We start from the raw sequence: 19,280 nt of genomic DNA, 5'->3' as shown, positions 1-19,280 counted from the left end.
CCCAAATCAGTAATTAAATACATATACAGTAACTAGCAATATATTTTGATAATTTTCCTCAAGTCTAGCCTGTTTTGTCCATGATGGTAACTAGAAGTGATCTCCCTGCCTTCATCTCAACACTTTCTCATTGCTCTTCTTCCTATTCTCTCTCCCCTTCCTGTTGAGGGGGAGGAGTGAGCAAGCAGCTGGTGGGAGTTTGCTTTAAGATATCAAACCTCTCCTATGGACAAATGTTGAATCACGTGCGGGGAACTGGGAACTACAGCACCTCGGGAAACATCAATGAAAGGCAGTGACTCCTGGTGCCCCCTGAGCACTGAACTCGGCCAGAGCCAGACCACCACCTTTGCTAAACTGTCTGGCTGCATCTTATTTCTTCACGAGGAAGTATCTCGGGTTCTGCTAAGTTTCTGCCAACACATTTGACTTCCATCTTGGGACAGAAAACACAGTATAACAAAGCATCCTTAAAAAACTGCTGAGCTCTTCTCTGTGGCAGTAATGACTGCATCTATTGCCAATAAAAAGAAAAGAAACAAATTCTGAGAGTTGAAAAAAAAAAAATCTATAGGCATACAGAGGATAAGAAAAGTAAGAGTAATCTACTGTCTGGGTCTCTAAAGCACAAATCTTCGGTTCATTTCAGTTGCTGATATTGCTGTTTGTTTCATTTTAGACATACCACCAGCAAATAAAAAAGGAAGCATCAGATACAGGGTTAGATTATAGAAGATAATTTACACACAGCTTTCTCTCGAAACTGATTCATATCATCTCAGACATAAGCCAGGTCATGCAAACTAAGTTCTCCCTAAACACTGTAAACAGAGTATGAATAAATATGAATTTGAAATATGAAAGAGGGAGATGTCTCCAGGCATCTTTCTCAGCATCCTCAGTGATACAGAAGACAGAGTTACTGGCACATTAATGACAGTCATGTACAGTGTTGAAACTGGAACTTTTCTCAAGTGCTATCAAGGGCCAAGAAATATTACAAGGGAAGTAACATAAGTGTGGTTAAAGTAGAGAGAAAATACAACACAAGCAGATTTGGGACCTCAGTCTAAAAGAAGTCTACTGAATTCAGGGTAGAAAGTCCTTGAATCAGTGATGCTTTAGAACTTTCTCGAGTGAGAAGTCGTCAAACTAGCATTTTCTCTGCAGGAAACAAAGCTGCAGATATCTTCTAAAAACAGAGAGAAATCTGAAAAGCAAGAATAACGGAAGTGAATTACAAGTGAAAGCAGGGAGCTAGCGAGGTAGGACTATGCCATACAGTTTGGCAGCTAAGCAAGCCAATATATTTTGGGCTGCATACGCATACATAACATGATGCGGTGCTGTGCCAAGGGACCCAGGCTAGCTCTGAAAGAGGTAGTTGTGCTACAGAAACCTCTATGGCCATGTTTGCTTGGCACCCCATTTGATCTCAGAGGAGTAGGAGGTTTTACCTCAGTAGCAGGCAGCACCAGAGCAGCACACGAGCGTGGCCAGCAGAACAGCATGCTGGCAAAACCCAGGCTGACTAATTTTCAGCTACAAGGCAGGTCTCAAATCCATGGCAGTTTTCCCAGCTGTTGAAAGAAGGGCTGTGGGGAAACAACCCCAACACCCAGGAATCGTCTATACAGCTCACCGTGGCTGGCTGCACTCACTTGAAGAGCTGAAGTGACCCTTGTGGTTGCTAGAAGATCTGCCAGGCGCGGTCTGCTGGCCACAGTACTGTTCCCGATGAGGTGAACTCTCTTCTTCAGAATAGGAAAAGGATGTACTTGATCCCAAAGCAGAGACTGTGGACGAACAGGCTAAACTTACCTCAGTTTGAACTCTGTTAAATTACATGGGATGTTCACCATTTGAGTGTCATTCTATTCTGCACCGATTTCTTTCCCACCCCCCCCCCCCCTTTTTCCGTGAGTTGAAAGAAATGGATTAACTGGAATTCAGCTGACCTTCTGTTGTTTAAGACTGAGTCTTACTTGTTATGCTCATACAAGGTGGCATGGAACTAAGCAGACATCTAACCTAGACAGGCAGGCTTTTATGTTATGTAAAGCATAAGCAGATTTCAAAGCAAAGCTACTATTAACCTCTGCCTAATTTCTTCTAAAAGGATTTTTTTAAGAATTTGAAAACAGGGCAAACTGAATGCTGTATTTCAGAGTAAGGCCTGTTAGCCAAGGGCCAGTGAGAGAAGACATGACTCAGGCAAACTGCAATGCTTCCCTTCATCTGTCTTTCCATTTAGGTTGACTCTCTTGCCATCAGCTGGCCCCTGTTGCTCTATATACTGCACACCTCAAAGCAACGAACCCTTGATCCCCCGTGCATCTGTGTAATAGTAATCATCATAACTATTCTGAGATAGCAGAGGGTGTTACTCTAGGGAAGATTAGCTCGTGGTGTAGGTCTTAAGAATTTACTGCTTAGTTTGGGAAACATCTGTTGAATATAAAGCAGCAATTGTACTGCTACTTCTTTCTTAATCATGTGCTAGAAGCTTCTCATTAAGGATATTCAAGTGACCTGCGTGACAAATTACTCCTCAATGCTTTTCCTTATGGGCACTGCCACAATCGTGCTGTTACAAATCCAGTAGTAACATTACAGTCTGATCTCCGTAGGGACAGTTCAGCACCCTGCCAGGAGCAGACCATAGAATGAACCGGGACACACAGTTTACTTCTTAGCAGTTTAGTCCCCAAACAGTGACACAGCCAAATACAGAGCCCCAATTCCTCTGAATTTGTGCCCCCTTGGAGGAACTGGGTAACCACTCCTGCTTGTCCCTTCCTATTTCATCCTCCAGCACTCTGAAGAGGGCTGACTGTGGATCTCGGACACTGGAAACCAGAGGAGCTATCAGGTAATGTAGCACTTTTTCTAACGATAGGATTATTTCCTCTAGGTTACTGCATTCTGAGCACATATAATGAAGCTAACACCATCGTATTATCTGGCCCTCAACAGCTGGGTGCTCTACTGCTGTCAAGTTCTTTTCCCTGTGTTTGGATCAATCCTGCCTTTTTTGAACCCTCTTTGAATCCTTCCTCAAATTTCTGTATCAGCAACAGCTGATCAAAACTCAAGACTTCCATAATGTGGGGAAGGCCAATGATGATGGGAGTTCCAAGACCCTACGCTAGGATTTTTAACACTTCTAACAGCCCTCTGGTTCAGCTTCAGCTACAGGTGGGCACACTAAAGCAGCTGTCCGTGAAAGGTTAAAACAGACAGACTGTGCAGCTTCAATATGAATATTTGTTTCTCTGCTTTCTCTTAAATCCTTCAACCTAGCTCCTCCGCCCAACTATGCAGGGTGCTGACCTCACATCTGCAAAAGATACTGACTAACCTCAGGCAGTACTGACTTCAAAATAGACTTTCCATCCTCTCTGGAAGATGTCAAAACGTTCAAATTTGCTTTATAACTAAAAATACCAAAAAACGGCAAAATAAAATACTGAAATTGCCTTCAAAGTGCTTTGTACCAACTTACATTTTATGCAACATCTAAAATTATAATTGGAATGAGATCGTTTTAGCTTGTCAAATTAAAAAAAGGTTCAAAAGCTTTCCTTGAAATTTTAAACAGAATGTGTCTGTATGTGAAACGCTTCCATTTTACTTAATCAGCAATTTCCAACACGAAACCTGTTTGCTTGAAAATTTTCAGCTGTTTTGTTTTAGTAATTTTGCTCTTGTCCTCTGAGCAGCTGATTATTTTCACCAATTTCTGATCATAAGCAGCAGACTAATTAAACATAAGCAAGGTACCGCTGCAGCGTGACTTGATAGGAGAGGAATTACCTCACTGGTACCATGCAGTATATGCAAGGCTCCATTAGATAAGAATAATGTGGTTTAGCTTTTCGCCCAGAGTTTCAGTGATTTTGGTCTCCCCTAAGAGAGACATGAACAGAGCCAGTGCAACTATTCGCACCAAAAATCTACATTGACAAAACAGTTAAAATTTAAATGCAAAACTTCCCTTTCTGGTGCATTTTACATGGCGAATCGCTCAGTCTTCTGATGCCCACAGAAGAAAACAGCCTTTTGACACCCATCTGCCCAAGAGGCTGGGCTGAGAACAGGGGTTTATTTCAAGCTGCCTTCTTCACATTTCATGGTGTAACCGTGACAATATACCACACTCTTATTTAAGGATCTCTTAAAACTGCGTGGGTCTGCTTTACACTCTTTGCTCTTCCTTCAGGTGTAAGTACTGAAATTTGGACTGAAATATATTTTCAATAGATGTTTATCTGTCCCTGGTTTTATTTTAGGTGAACGATCATTAAGTAACTTCCTACGTTACGATCATCTCTGATTTTTGCGTGGCAAATTTTGAGTGGGGTTTTTTTAATGTAGTTTTGTAAAAGCAATCTTTATAGCTATGCATAGTGAAATAAGTTTCTAAAAGGAATTTTGCAGGGATATTTAGCTTTGAAAGCACAAATAGCCTGGAGAGGGGTGTGTTCTCCACCCCGTACCCGGTGGACGTTTCCTGTATCAGAGCACCCTGGGCACAACTCTCAGAAAAGCAGGCGGTCCAGTATTCCCTGATACCCTGGCCCCACAACAGCGTGGCACAACGGGGTCATCTGAACACAGAGCTACGATAATGCAATGCTAGAGTTATGACAATTCTACAACATGACAAGCTGCAGACGTTACCAGATCAAAAGACTTTAAGAACTCGCTTCCTCAACTCCCCTCCTGCTGCTTATCATACAAGACAGTTGTCTGCCCAAAATGGGACTTCACCTGGTGTGGACCTAAGATGAGTAATAGAGGAAGAACAACACCAGAACAAGATACAGGGGATCTTTGGAAGTTGCAGCTCACCTTATTTCTTGCATTTTCCATCCTGGAATAGCTCTGAACAACCATGCAGTGAGCAGCCTTTGTTCTTTACAGATGGGACTGGTCTGGCCTCAGAAGCAACCCACTTTGTGAATTGTTCTGCTACGTGAGTCCTGAATTCAACCTATCCTTTACAAGCATATAGGCAAACAAAGGAAGAAAGAGACAAAATAAACTAGATTATCTAGAAATGTCTCAGTTTAAAAAACATGAGTGACTGCAAGACCTAGGAACTTCTACAGCCAGCCACGTTCCCAGTATCCCTATGCAGAGTCTGTGTTAATTTGTAGTATGTTTTATCTATCTTTCAGTAAGTCCATCTGTACGTATGCTATAGTTACCAGAGAAAAGTTAAAAATACATCCTAGGTGTAGCAATCCATAAGGCAGATTCTCACCAGAAAGCTAGGAAATGAGTAAATCTCCCACTCTCCTGAACAATTCTTCACAACGACAACTCCCTCCTTCCCACACACATACACTTTCACACGCCTGGAGACGCCGGAGGCGGGGGGAAGCTGAGCTTTGCAATGTTGTCTGGAAGCTCCTCAGACCCGGGCTACTTCCAATTAAAGGAGGGAGCAAGTTCAAAGCCTCTGCTGTTCTCGGCTGTGAACTGGCACTGTGCTCAGAGACACCCATGCTCGCTGCTGAGACACGAATCCCCTGAGCCAGGGAAGAGGGTGTACGAGCATGTCCCCCCTTCAGGAAATCAAAACAGGATGGGAGGGAAACCCCAAACCTACTGAGGTGGCTCGTGGTACTGGAACGCTGACTTGGACTGGGAATAGGCAATGGCAACCAAACCCCCGTGAACTGCAGTGGCTCCCGAGCACTGGCAGGAGATGCTGAGGGCAAGCGAAGACTGAAGAGATGAGCTGCGCAGAGGGGAGGTAATCCTGGCACTGTTGACATCACCGTGCTGTATGGATCTGACAGGTTCCCAGCTGAAGCTGCTTTGCAGCGTTGGCTTTTTCCTTCCCTAAATGCATGCGCTTTTAAAGTCTCTGGGTTTTGGACCCTAGGTACTATACTGGGAAATTAAGAAACAGCCTTCCAGGAGAAGATCAAGATATTTCAGCAACCAGCAGGAAAACATGCCCGAGGATGAGCTCACTAGTTTGTCACATCATTTCCCTTCTACCAACTGTTACAGCATTCTGAATGGAGATAAAAATGACAGTTTCTGCCATCAGCTTGGGCCTGAATTCTTTGCAGCATGCATCAAATCTAGAGAATCGAGTTCACTGACTAGAACTGGATCTACAAACATAGACGTTGCATTCGCTGTGACAAGTGCAGTGACAACAGTGGTGGCAGCTCCCCTCTATAAGCTTTATCTGGCCCTGGAATATCATTATAACAGGGCAGAAGAGAGGGGAGAAAAACGTACTTGCATGCTTGAAATACAAAACAACTGTACACAGAGGTAGGTTCCTACTGCCCTCTGCTGTAACGTGTTTATGAAACTTCTGAGAAGGAAATCCCAAGCAAGACAGCTTCATCTGCACCCTGGGCATTATATTCAGACTAGATTAAAACTGTGGTAAGCCGAACAAGACAGCTAGAAACAATAATCTTTGATTTCTCGCTGCTTCTTTTAGTTCTTGAAGAGGATACACGCTTCTTGTAGACACACAGAAAACAGACCATAGGCTGATCACTTCATTTTTGCTTGTGAGGCTATGTATTTTCGATTATTATGTGCCCATAGTTTGCAGTTCCAATGGATAGACCCTCACAGCCCTGACTATACCCTCTTTTGGTTTTTTCTTCTACCTTAGGACTTACCAGATGTTGACCCAGACTATGCCAAATTCCAGGTAGGTCTCCCTAACAAAATGCCCCAGTGAAGTTGCCCGGAGCATCTTTTGCATTGCACAATCACTGCTGCACCAAAAAAATACCAAACTTTCCTAGCAACATAGGTGTTAGGTTGTCCAGACAAAAGATATTACTATACACATTTAAAAAGGAAAAAAAAAAGATCCAATTCATCATCTTAAAATAAGACAGCAATGTCACCTAGGTTATAGATAGGGAAGGATGCCCGTCACTGGGTAATACTGATGTCTATTTGCAAGTTCATCCCTACAGAGAGAATTCCCTCCATAATTTTCCCCAGTAGTTCATGTTCCTTTAAAGCTTTGTAACTTCCGCAGACTTTTACAGAGCTACAGGCTTATATAGCAAAACCTGAATAACATTTTCTTCCATTCATTTTTCTCTGTCCTTTCCCTTTACTACTCAAACACCAACAAGACTAAATTTACTGGAGCTGGCTAAGACACATTGTGTGTCTTCTCTTGCCTCTACTGTTCATGCAAACAAAATCACTTCCTATAGAAAACAAGATATATTTAGCAGCAGTAAACAAGATGCAGCTATTCAGTGGTGGGGTTTTTTTCCTTCTGAAATAAAACAGACACCACGACTGTAATATGGCAGCTTTAGCTTGGCAACATGCATGTGTGAAAGACTGCCTGTGTAAGTCACACATACACGTGAATATAAACGGGGGCTAAGATTCTCAATGCCATTTGAGTATAAGAGCACTTCCCCTGAGAAGGAAGAATTGGACATTCAAATCACTTTAGCAGATTTGAAAGCCTCTTCCGTGAACAGTTTGGGACACCAACGTATATTCCTGCTTGTAATTTCATTCTTGACGTCTTTTCGATACCTCAGCAAGCAGCTATATTTAAGAGGGAGTAGAATTCTATGGTTAAGGCTGCAACACATGGACACTGCATGGGCAAGGTACGGACCCACAGATAAATCCACACCTGCACATACCTGCACCCTCCTGTAAGTCTAACAAGATTCCTGGCCTTTCTACCACCCTCCCTGAACTTTGGATCAAGTTTCCTGCATGAGCTGCTATACCTTCAGAGAAAGGAGGACACAAGGACAGCTCTCAAATGGCCCGAGGCGTTCACTTGGTTTTTTTTTGAAGGCTGCATTCAACTTCCATGCAAAGGACAAACTGTAACTAATGAGGCACTTGAGTTACAGGAAATCCTGGGAACAGAGCCTGCAGGCAACTGCAGGAACGTTCGTGAGACCAATAATATATAGATTATATTGGAAAGGGCTGGTGACACTTGTTTATAGGACATAGGTGTCCTAAGCTTTGGAGAATGTCCGATTCCTGTTGGATGTCAATTCTTTACTAGTGGTACACAAGATGGAAGAGCCTACCATCCCTCTGTCACAGTATCTACGTGAACTTAAAACCAATGGCAAAACGGAGGATGAAGCAGTAGGTCAAAAGCTACATTCTGCTTCCAAGTGCAACCATGGGATTTTGTTGAGGTCAAAGAACGCTAGGAAAAAAACCCATTTATTTATTTATTTTTAAGAAGAAGAGATGGGTGAACAAAACACTTCTCTGCTAAACCCTAAGGGACCAGAAAGCTTCTCAAGGAAGGATCAGACAGGTACATGGTCAAGCTACTGACTGGAGAAAGCATGCATGAATGAGATAAAGAAATGAAACAGTTGAGGAAAGATTAGAGCTGGCATTAATGTACTTTGCCGCCATGTCAAAGACTCCCTTTTATGATCCTGATCTGAATAAGTGCTTAAACACTTCTGTAAAGTTCAGTAAGCAAATAGTCCTAATGACTGAAACGGAGCTACTACTGTGCTTAACTCTAAGTACACACTTAGGTGCTCCACTGAACCAGTGTTTAAAAGGATTAAGGACTGCTAATCCATGTAAAAGCTTCCTTCTACTTTATTAAATCATATTCTTCAGGTGTATAAATTGATCTGAAAGGCTAATTTCTACTACTGCTGTACACTGTTTTTCAATAGTGCAACTACCAAAAGATAATCCAAAATCAAACTGAACCCTAACATGAGCAAGACGTATTCTGGTTTCGCTTTCATCTCCAATTAATTTACATTTGCACAAAGCCTCCTCTTTTGTAACATCTATTTTACCCACCAGAAAAGAATACATATACAGGAAAACATTTCAAATTTTAAATTACATACTATTCCTCTTGGCATACAAATTATTTCACAGAAGTTGATTACCCAAGTGGAAGGAAAGGCCTGTTCCCTCCCTCCCACAAGCGAGCCTGATTGATTAAACAAATTCATCTTAACAACCGATAGTTACTACTGCCTGCAGACTCAGCGAAAGCGAAGTCCCTACGTGGAAGAGGCTACAGTACTTCAACAACAATTACAAAATCCCAAAATCGTGATGAGTGAAAGGCCTATGAAGCAGATCTGCTCTCTGCTGGAAGCATCATAAGGAGGAAAGAAGCAGCATCACCTTATTTCACCTTCAGCATGAGGAGGTATCTCCCCGGGACAGCTCAGCAACTTGAAGATAGTCAGGTTTACCTTAAGGCTTCTTCCTTTTCCTTAGAGAGCAGTCTCACAAGAGAGTAGCCAGCTGCCCGGTTGAGTGAGACTTCAATTTTTAAAGGCTGTGTTCGGGCAAGGCCCCCATGGGCATAACCTTCCTCTTCCTCACACACCTTACACAGGTTCCAGCAACTAACACAGTCCCTGGGGATGAGAGCAGCTCATCTCAGCTGTTACCAAGCCACTTTACCGAGCGGTAAGGAGGCAGAGACTGCTCTTCCCAGGTCAGCAGAGGTTTACTGAACACCACGTGCACGGTCACCAAGTGCGGTTTCTACTTCCGCTAGCTCAGATCTACGAGGTCAGCTCTGTGGCATATCACCTGTCCAAAGCCACTTTCCCTTCAAAGGCAGCTGGCTGCTCTCTTGTAAGGCAGTTCTCTTCCTTAGTAACAGCCTCGAGATAAACCTAGATGAAACTTCACGTTGCTGAGGTTTCCAGGCCACTTTTTTTTTTCCCCCATAAATACAGGAGTAGGCTCTGGGGCAACTTTCCAAGAACTCATCTTGCACAGCCGCTAGGTGCAGAACAGGATGGCTACAACGAGAGGAGCTGTTGGGCACCGGCTTCACCGAAGTTGCAACTTAAGGGCAATTTATGACTAAACAGGTTGCACAGGTCACATTATGCACCTTCATTCTGGATGCATTTATTAGTCTTGCAAGACTCACATGTCCATGTGAGTAAACTAGAGAGGGCCAGAGAATGAGCACCATCATACAGCTGCTGCACTACTAAATTTTTAGTACAAACCTTGACACACTCCCACCCCTGCCAAAAAGCCATTTACAGACAACATCTGTATGTACCCTTGCCACACTGCAGAAGAAAGGTCTTGCACAAAAAGTTATACCAAGCGTGAGAGGGCAGAGGATTTCTGTTTTCTGGACTTGCTACATTCTTTTGTGAATTCTTGACAAAATATCTAAGACAACAGAAAGAGGCTGAGGCGAGTGCTTGATCTGAAGAGACTTACTGTGTACTAGGGATATCTATCACAGGAACCAACTAGTAAGGTTATGCCTTCTCACCAAAATCAACGGGAGGTGAACATATGAAGAGGACACTGACTTTTTCACTACCAAGGTTATGCCTAACCCACGGCTGGTTTGCAACTGTGTAAATCTAGACAGAAAGGTGGGAAGAGCAGAGGGAGCTGCAGCCCCGGGGTATGCAACGGTACCCGTGGCAGAGAAGCAGCTCAGAAAGGAAGATGCTGTTGCCGGGGCAATAAGAGCGCAAAGGTTCTGGGCATCATCTGCTGGACTCCCACCAAGAGCTGGGTTTTGCTCTGGCAGAGCCGGGAGGAGGACAGCAGGCACTACCACTGTGTGTCCTCCCACGGGGCGGAACTCTTCTTCTGGGATAGAGGGCTCAGCTGGCACGGGCAGTGCAACACATATCTCAGCTGAAGCCAGCTAGACCCTGTTTCTCTTCGGCACAAGTTCCAGCTGCTTTCAGAAATCCCAGTGATAAAGCACAAGCCAAAAGAAAGGAATCTAGATCCTATCTTTTAGTTTCCTTCCAAACAAGCAACTGTAGTCCTTTATATTGTTCCTTTTTCGCCACCATCCATGAGAAAAAACGTTGTTATGCTTCAATTAATACATGACCTGACAGGCTTTTTGTTGGGATCCAACAAAAGACAGTTTGCAGATCTTAATCATCAGACAAGCTTCAAATGAGACTTTTATGTTCAATAAAAGGTTGATTCCATGCAGTAGTAGATAAACCTTGAGCTCAAATAGATGGCTTTTGGACAGTGTGAGAAGGAACCTTTGCCCTCCTGTTGTTTTGGATACTACTTGTTAACGGTCCATGCAGGACTCCAGCCAGAAAGCTGACTCACTAGGCTGGCCTGCCTCAAAATATGACCATGACAGCACTGAAAGCTTCAAGCTGGGAATGGTTAACTTTGAAAATGAGCATTTTTCAATGCCCAGGGCACTTTGTGCAGCATTCATTTCTATTTAGCTACTTTTTCAAAGCTTCCCATGTCCCTTCATCTGTACACTTGCTGTGTGGTAGGGATCAAGAAGAGTTCACAACTTATATTTACTGCCATTCCTTTTCACGGAAGTGAGACTGATTCCTTGTAACTGCAAGACTGCTGTGCCTGGGGCTTCTGAAATGAGCTGGACATGTACATTCCATCCAGTTAAAAAGTAATTACAGGGATCAACATAAGCCCCTCGCTTTTTATCGGCCAACATTTGGGTTTATTAGTGAAACAGCATTTAAACAAAGTCAGTAACTACAGAAATATATTGGTTGTGGATACAGCTATATTCTGTAATTACGTGAAAGATTTATGAATTTGAAATCAATGAACATTTAATACGCCTGACAAATTACAAATCTGCTACAACAGTAATGGTTTGAGTTAAAGTAGCACATGATACAGGGAAATGACCTTCTAATGCAAGATAGCACTTGCTTAAAATAAAAACAATACACTAGTGCTTTGTCAACAAATAGTTAAATCCCTCTACCTATCATACATGGGATATTGACACAGGATATTCAGGACCATGCTTGTATGCCCAAGAGGCAACAACAGATGGTGCATGACTGCAGCTAATATTCTAATCTATCACAGTTCAGGGTTCTTAAAAAACCCCCCAAGTCTTGCATTACCCCAAATCATAAATATGGTGCGAACTGTTACAATAGAAGCATGAGGTGGCAATGCCTTAGAGGTTCAACTCTTTGGAGGAGGAAGTCAAGGAGGTTTAGTACTGTGCAAGGTTCAGCGTACATAGATGAACTGCTTAGGTGTTCAGGCTGGCGGCTCAGTCCTCTGTTCTCCCTGCAGCACGTCCATAGTTCTTCAGAGCTATCCCCGTAGGAGGAAGAGAAGAGGGTTTGATATACAGGTGACCCGCCACTGAAAACAGCCTTGTTTTTTCTGTTTCCAGACATTCTTGTACAAGTGACCGTTTCTGAAGGACACTGAGTTATTGGGAAATACTAGTTGTTAATAAGTGGCATTTTGCCAGATTAAGTGTTTCTTGGTAGAGAATGGAGAAAGACCTGATATAAATTCTATCAATATCTTTGCTACAGATTACAGAACTCAACTGAACAATTACTTTTAGGCAGCAACAGAAACTTCTGTATACTATTTTCCTAAATTATTGCAGCTCAAATTTGAGTAAAGGCGTATCTCTCGGTCTTTGTATGAAAGGCCACTTTGTGTCTACTCTTTTGGCCAGCAGCATCACACATTCCAAAGATGTATTTGTTCTTGGGGTTGTTCCCATCAAGTTGTACTGTTTATAAAACAGCATTACCAACCATAACCACCTCCAGCTGAGCAGCTGTAAAACAGGTAGCCTGGATACCAGCAAAACACTTGCTAAAGCAGCACAGAGCATGCAAACACCTCAGCAGGGGAAATTACCTTTGCCTTACGCTACTGCAACTAAACTGCTTCTTTTAACTTTGTTTTTTATGAGCTTGGGTGTCTCGTGGGATTCAGGGGTGACCAACTCTCAAACGGGCCACCCTGATTTTCCACTCCAAAGAAAGGAGTCAGAAGATACATCTGAAAACATATATATACACACGTACACACACCTCCCTGTAAGAAGGGATGTCGGCAGAAGCCGCAAACTAATAAAGCTGGAGCAGAGGTAATAGAAATAAAGGCAGATATTCAGGCTGGAGAAAGTGGATACATAAAACCAAAAAAAAAAGACCCCATAAGTGGGTAAGGAACTACACAAGCAGCTTATTTCCCACCAGGCCTACAATGCTGAGTACTCCCAGAATGGAAATACTAAAGCTGGCTGAAGTCATATGTGGACAATTTTCTTGCAAAGAAAGTCTCACTGAAACAAGAGGTAAGCCTCAACTGCAGCACACAACTTTTGTTTTTCCTATAGGGACATTCATAAAAACAATTGACTTTCAAATGTTATTTCAGAGAGGAGCTTTGAGTGGTTTCCAGTAATAGCTAGCAGTAGGCTCAGATGCCTATTTCAGAGAAGCATGTGTATCATTCCAGAGCTCCCCACTTTGAAGTTCTTGTTTCTCTTTTAAGTTGATAAATTAAATCTGTAAATTAAAGCTTGTAAGTTTCTCTTGTAAGTTGACAGAATTAAACCTGATAGAATTAAATCTTGCCATGGACATGAAAGGTAACAAGAAAAACTTCTATAGGTACATCAGTGACAAAAGGAAGACTAGAGATAATGCGGGCCCTCTCCAGAAGGAGACAGAAGACCTGGTTACCCTGGATATAGAGAAGGCTGGGATACTCAGCGACTTTTTTTGCCTCAGTCTTCATCAGCAAGTGCTCCAGCCACACTGCCCAAGTTGCAGAAGGCAAAGACAGGGACTGGGAGAATGAAGAACTGCCCACTGTAGGAGAAGATTAGGTTCGAGACCATCTAAGGAACCTGAAGGTGCACAAGTCCATGGGACCTGATGAGATGCATCTTTTGGTCCTGAGGGAACTTGCAGATGAAGTGGCTAAGCCACTATCCACCATATTTAAGAAGCTGTGGCAGTCCAGCAAAGTTCCCACCAACCGGAAAAGGGGAAACACAACCCTCACATCTAAAAAGGGAAAAAAGGAAGATCCGTGGAACTACAGGCCAGTCAAGTCTTAACTCTATGTCCAGCAAGATCATGGAGTGGATATTCCTAGAAACTATGCTAGGGCACACAGAAATTAAGGAGATGATTGATCTCAGCCAACATGGCTTCACCAAGGGCAAATCATGGCTGACAAATCTGGTGGCCTTCTATGATGGGCTTACAGCACTGGTGGATAAGGGAACAGCAACTGCTGTCGTCTACCTGGACTTGTGCAAAGCGTTTGACACTGTCATACACGACATCCTTGTCTCTAAATTGAAGAGACTGGATTTGATGGATGGACCACTCAGGGGATCAGGAATAGGTTCGATGGTCGCACTCAAAGAGTTGTGGTCAATGACTTGATAAATGAGTGGGGAGCAGTGATGACTGATGCTCCTCTGGGGTTGGTATTGGGACATAGGACCTTCCACAGCTCTGAGCCGCCACAGGATACGAGCAAATGGCTCCAACGAGAAGAATGCAGACAGATGCTTTCATCCCCAATCTTTGTAGAAATCATCTATCATGCAGGATCATTGCAGCATACCAAACAATCATCCCAGCATAGCACAGGTCATCCTCTGGTATGTGCTAGTAATAAAGCTGAGCATGGATCATGATTCTTTTCTTGTCTCACAATGATACTGCTGCTTCCTCTGTTGAACTGATTCGAAGAATGGCAGGCATCAGATCAAAGTACAAACAGAAGAGGTTAGTGTCTCGTAGCAATCAGGGATGGAAGATGAGCAGCCAGCAATCTAGGGCAATTAGAACATTGCACATTAACCCTGCAGTAGGTCAGTGCTCCTATCAATAGACACACCATTACGAAGGAGGGGTCACAGTGTTTTCTTCTGCTTAGAAGTGTTATCTGCGGGTCAGCAAAAACACAAGAACAAAGTGTGTCTGACATGGGTGGAGAACGTTTTTTTTTTTTTTTTCTCCTCATTGTTCATTCTTTGAAAAGGTTAAAATGAAGGAAGACAAAAAAGAAATCAAGATAAAACAAAGACTGAGGAAGAGCCAAAGTTTTGGAAGAGTTCCAAGCAAAAAAAACCCCAGAACCCTTGATGAGGAAATGGCAGCCAGCAGCCCCAGTATTGTACACAGGACACATAATTACTGTCTTTAAGTAGGAATCTAACCCTGACTGCAGGCCTGTGTCAGGAACTCTCACATCTTCAGTTCTCACAAGAACTCTATTGTCAAAAGTCCTTTGATATTTTTGTTTTCTGCCATCATACTAATCTACCTTAAAAGACTGAGGCAGATTTATTGCTTGGATACTTGTGGATTATAGACTACTTTATGAAAGGGGGATAGGAATGCACCGTATTTGCAGCATAGAGCAAACATTTCTTGTTCATACAGCATTAATGTTATAAACTTCAGCCACCCAAGCTTTCTTCACTAAAACTAGTGACATGTCAAAAAAAAACCCCTATGTGCATAAATTGGTAACCACACAAATGCAGTTTGAATAATTGCGTACAAAAATTACCCCGTTCAATCACCCTACAAAGTATCTTACCACAACTGCCTGCAAATAATTAGTTCTTGATTTAGATAAGTTACATAAAAATACTGCACTTCACCTACATAGCAAGGCATATTTGTACGGACATGGGCGACTAAGCAGGCACTGAAAAAAAATGTTCACAGCGAACTTGCATCCTTTAAATGCCACTTTGAGGCTCAAAGGCTCATTTGTGGTGCACTGACGCCGCCTCCTGGCCACTTTGCTAACTCAGACACGAACTTCACCCAGCACTGAATTTCATTTATTTTAACAGGGAGAAACAGCAGTTCATTCGAGTGCAAAAACACGCGGCGCCATTAAGATTTCTCTTTTACCAACTAAAAGAAGAATATGCAGCACTGGATGGGAACAAACTCATACCCGACAAGTATAAGTATGACATAGCCAAGCTCTCGCATGATTCCAAGAGGTGCCCAACGAGGTATGCTCAATCCCATCTCCACAAGTTGGCCACAAGCTTCATTGATTCTCCATGTCCTCCCAGCCTGCTTCATAGCCTCAGGTCAACATCACAGGGCCCTGAGGGTATAAGCTATTACTTTTTCTCAACTACCAGTTGCTGCTATAAGAGCTGAACGTGTATTTTATAAGCAAAACTGATACATGCTACTCATCCCATGCAGATGTTCGAGCCAGTAATTCAGCAGGAGGCTGAAGGCATCCATTTATTCTGAGCCCAGTCCTTGCTGAAGCACGCTTTTCAGTTATCACACCCTTCCAGCTTCACACATGGGGCTCAGTCTGTACCCTAGGAAGCCACAAGTGAGGAAGTCAGGTTAATTGGAGGTGGAAACCCAAAAATCTGAGTGGTCAGAACACCCGAGTTGAACTGGGATGGCTCAGCAAGTGTCCAAATCATATTCCCTGAGAAGTGGCCCATAATTCCTATGTGGATGAGCAGAGACAGGGAGCCAGGGGGGGCCTAGAACTTCAGGGACAGGGAAAGAGATAGGAATGAGTGGGCCAATACAAACTTCTCCTAGCGGTTCAACATGGATCACTAGGGACTAATAGCTCAAACTTAACAATGTGGCCTAGCCAAAGGGGCAAGTATCACACCCCCAGTCTTGAGGAAGGCTAGAGGACCAGTAAGCACTCTGTATAGAGTCTGCTTCCATGCCACATTACCTCATGCTCACCTACCTGAGTGGAAAGTGTATCTCATGACCACAGCTGTATGAAAGCTGCTAGAATAATCAAGCTGACCTTCACCTTCCTTCCTTCCTGCAGCTGGCCCATGATTCACCACCAAAGAGCATGATATGGGAACTCTGGAGAGAAATCAAACACCTCTTGAAGATATTGGTCTTCCACCACCTTCCCAGAGTCTCCTGCTCCTGAGCTTTAATACCTGTGGCATTCAGGCTGCCCAAGAACTGCCGTCAGGCCTGCTACGAGTTCTAGGTAACTCTGACCATCGCAGTCTCCAAGCTCTTCCGTCTCTATTCCCTTCTCACTTTTGCCTTAGACCGCAGCTGTGAACCGCACACCTTCCACCATGGCCTCCCCTTAGTAACCAACCACCTGAAATTCTTGTGATACAAGCTTGTCTACCTCCCACCAGACTGCTATAGATTTGGAACAAACTCATGCCAGCAAGCAGGACAACACATCCCTTTTCTGCTGCCACCCTGGGGGCACTTGGCCCACAACCAATCCACGGCTGCAGGCTGCCTACTGAAACAGCAGCTCTGTACCTGACATCTCACCCTCTGATCCTGAAGTGACCACACAGTGGGATGAGGCATCTCCTCTAAGGCAAACTTCAATGCTGCTGCTCCCAGGGCCTGACTGAGGAAGGGCAGCCACGAAACCTTTCAGGCCTGGAAGACTGAGAGGAAAAAACTTTAACTGCAATGTCAGCAGGTAAGCGCCTTCCATTCCAAGTACACGGACACCTCAACCAGTATTTGTCATCGCTACTGTTCACAGGGCTGTGTGTGGCCTCATTAGCTCACACCCTCCAGCATTTATGGAGGGGAAGAGGCTGTATTGCCCCAAAGCTGAGGACGGTTACAGCACGTTATCCTTGTATGCAGTTTGCTTAGTTCTTTGGACAGACCTCACAGGGCAGGAAATCAGCACTTTGAGACAAAATTTTTTCACGGTAGATTTCCCCTACAGCTCCCAGCCATACGGAATTGCCTTTAAAGGCCTAAACCAGCCCTTCTACTCAGACTAGCGACTCGCTGCCTCTGCACACCCTTGGACCCCTGCCCAGGTCAGGCCTGAAGCCTCGCATGCCTGTCCTCCCGCTCCACCCTAACACCACGTACAGGAAAGCAGTACGTTGACCGGGGCTGAATCTCAGTTGCTACAAGCACAGGAGGTTGTACACTTCCCAAGAAATCTCTGCAGTATCATTGTAGTAACGACACATACTGTGACAGCTCAAAATCTGCTTGTTGCCCCGGCCTTCAAGAAGCTTCCTTCCACCTCCTTGAACTGTACACATTTCAGCCCTCTCATGACAGACTGAAAATTAGTATTTCCTTGCAGCCTAAGGTGCCACCGTACCAGAACACCTGGGAAGCCACAGAGACCTTGTCACCATTGGGTAGAAAAGCAGTCAGAAAAGAGAGACGATAAAAAAAAAAAATCAGAGCAACAGAAAGTATGAGAGAAAGAATGAAAAGGATACCGAAGAAAATGTTGGGTAGATTGTGGAACAGCAGAGTAAGACTTCAGTGTGACTCCTGACAGAGTGTCAGAAGTGCAGATGCCAGTTTGACTTTACACAGCATGGGAAGCACTCGAGCATCACATAGGCCCTTCACACTTTGATTTCATTCTATCATTGCACCCACGTGTCACCCATCTTTGCTGGGGGGCTTCACAGTGGCATGGCCCACACAGTAGTTTGGATTGTTGACACCGTGGGCACACACAGAACAAATTTCTTTTGCACGAAACTAAACCAAAAGATCTAATTTGCATACAACAGCGCAAGCTCTGCAATCCAAACCAGTACAAGGACAATCATAGAACATACTGGGCTGGAAGGGACCTCTAAAGGTCATCCAGTCCAACCCCCTACAATAAGCAGGGCCATCTCTAACTAGGTCAGGTTGCCAGAGCTCCATCAAGCCTGATCTTGAATGTCTCCAGGGATGGGGCTTCCACTACCTCTCTGGGCAAACTGTTCCAGTCATCCACCACCCTCATATTAAAGAACTTTTTCCTGATGTCCAACCTAAATCTACCTTTTTCTAGCTTAAAACCATTACCCCTCGTCCAACCGCTACAAACCCTTGTGAACAGTTCTTCCCCTGCCTTCTTATAAGCCGCTTTCAGGTACTGGAAGGTTGCTATAAGGTCCTCCTGGAGCCTTTTCTTCTCCAGGCTGAACCAAACCCAACTCTCTCAGCCTGTCTTCACAGGGGAGGTGCTCCAGCCCTCGACCGTTTTTGTGGCCCTCCTCTGGACATACTCCAACAGGTCGACATCCTTCTTGTGCTGGGGGCTCCAGAGCTGGATGCAGTGCTCCAGGTGTGGCCTCACCAGGGCAGAGTGGAGGCGGAGAATCCTCTCCCTCGACCTGCTGGCCACACTGCTTTTGATGCAGCCCAGGGTGCGGTTGGCCTTCTGGGCTGCAGTTGTGCACTGGTGGCTCATGTCCAGCTTTTCAGGCACCAGTTGCCCCAAGTCTTTTTCCACAGGGCTGCTCTCTAGCATGGCTTCTCCCAGCCTTATTGATACTGGCAGTTGCTCCAGCCCTGGGGCAGGACCCTGCATTTGGCTTTGTTGAACCTCATGAGGTTCACCTCGGCCCACCTCTCCAGCCTGTCCACGTCCCACTGGATGGCATCCCATCCCTCAGGCACGTCGACTGCACCAGCAGGATTCACTCCAACTCATTGTAGACAACTAGGGGTACCTGGCTAAGTATCAAGTGATCC

This window comes from Leptosomus discolor, chromosome 2, assembly GCF_034619465.1.
Source record: "Leptosomus discolor isolate bLepDis1 chromosome 2, bLepDis1.hap2, whole genome shotgun sequence".
Lineage (NCBI taxonomy): Eukaryota > Metazoa > Chordata > Aves > Leptosomiformes > Leptosomidae > Leptosomus > Leptosomus discolor.
Note: the sequence above shows the minus strand (reverse complement) of the source record.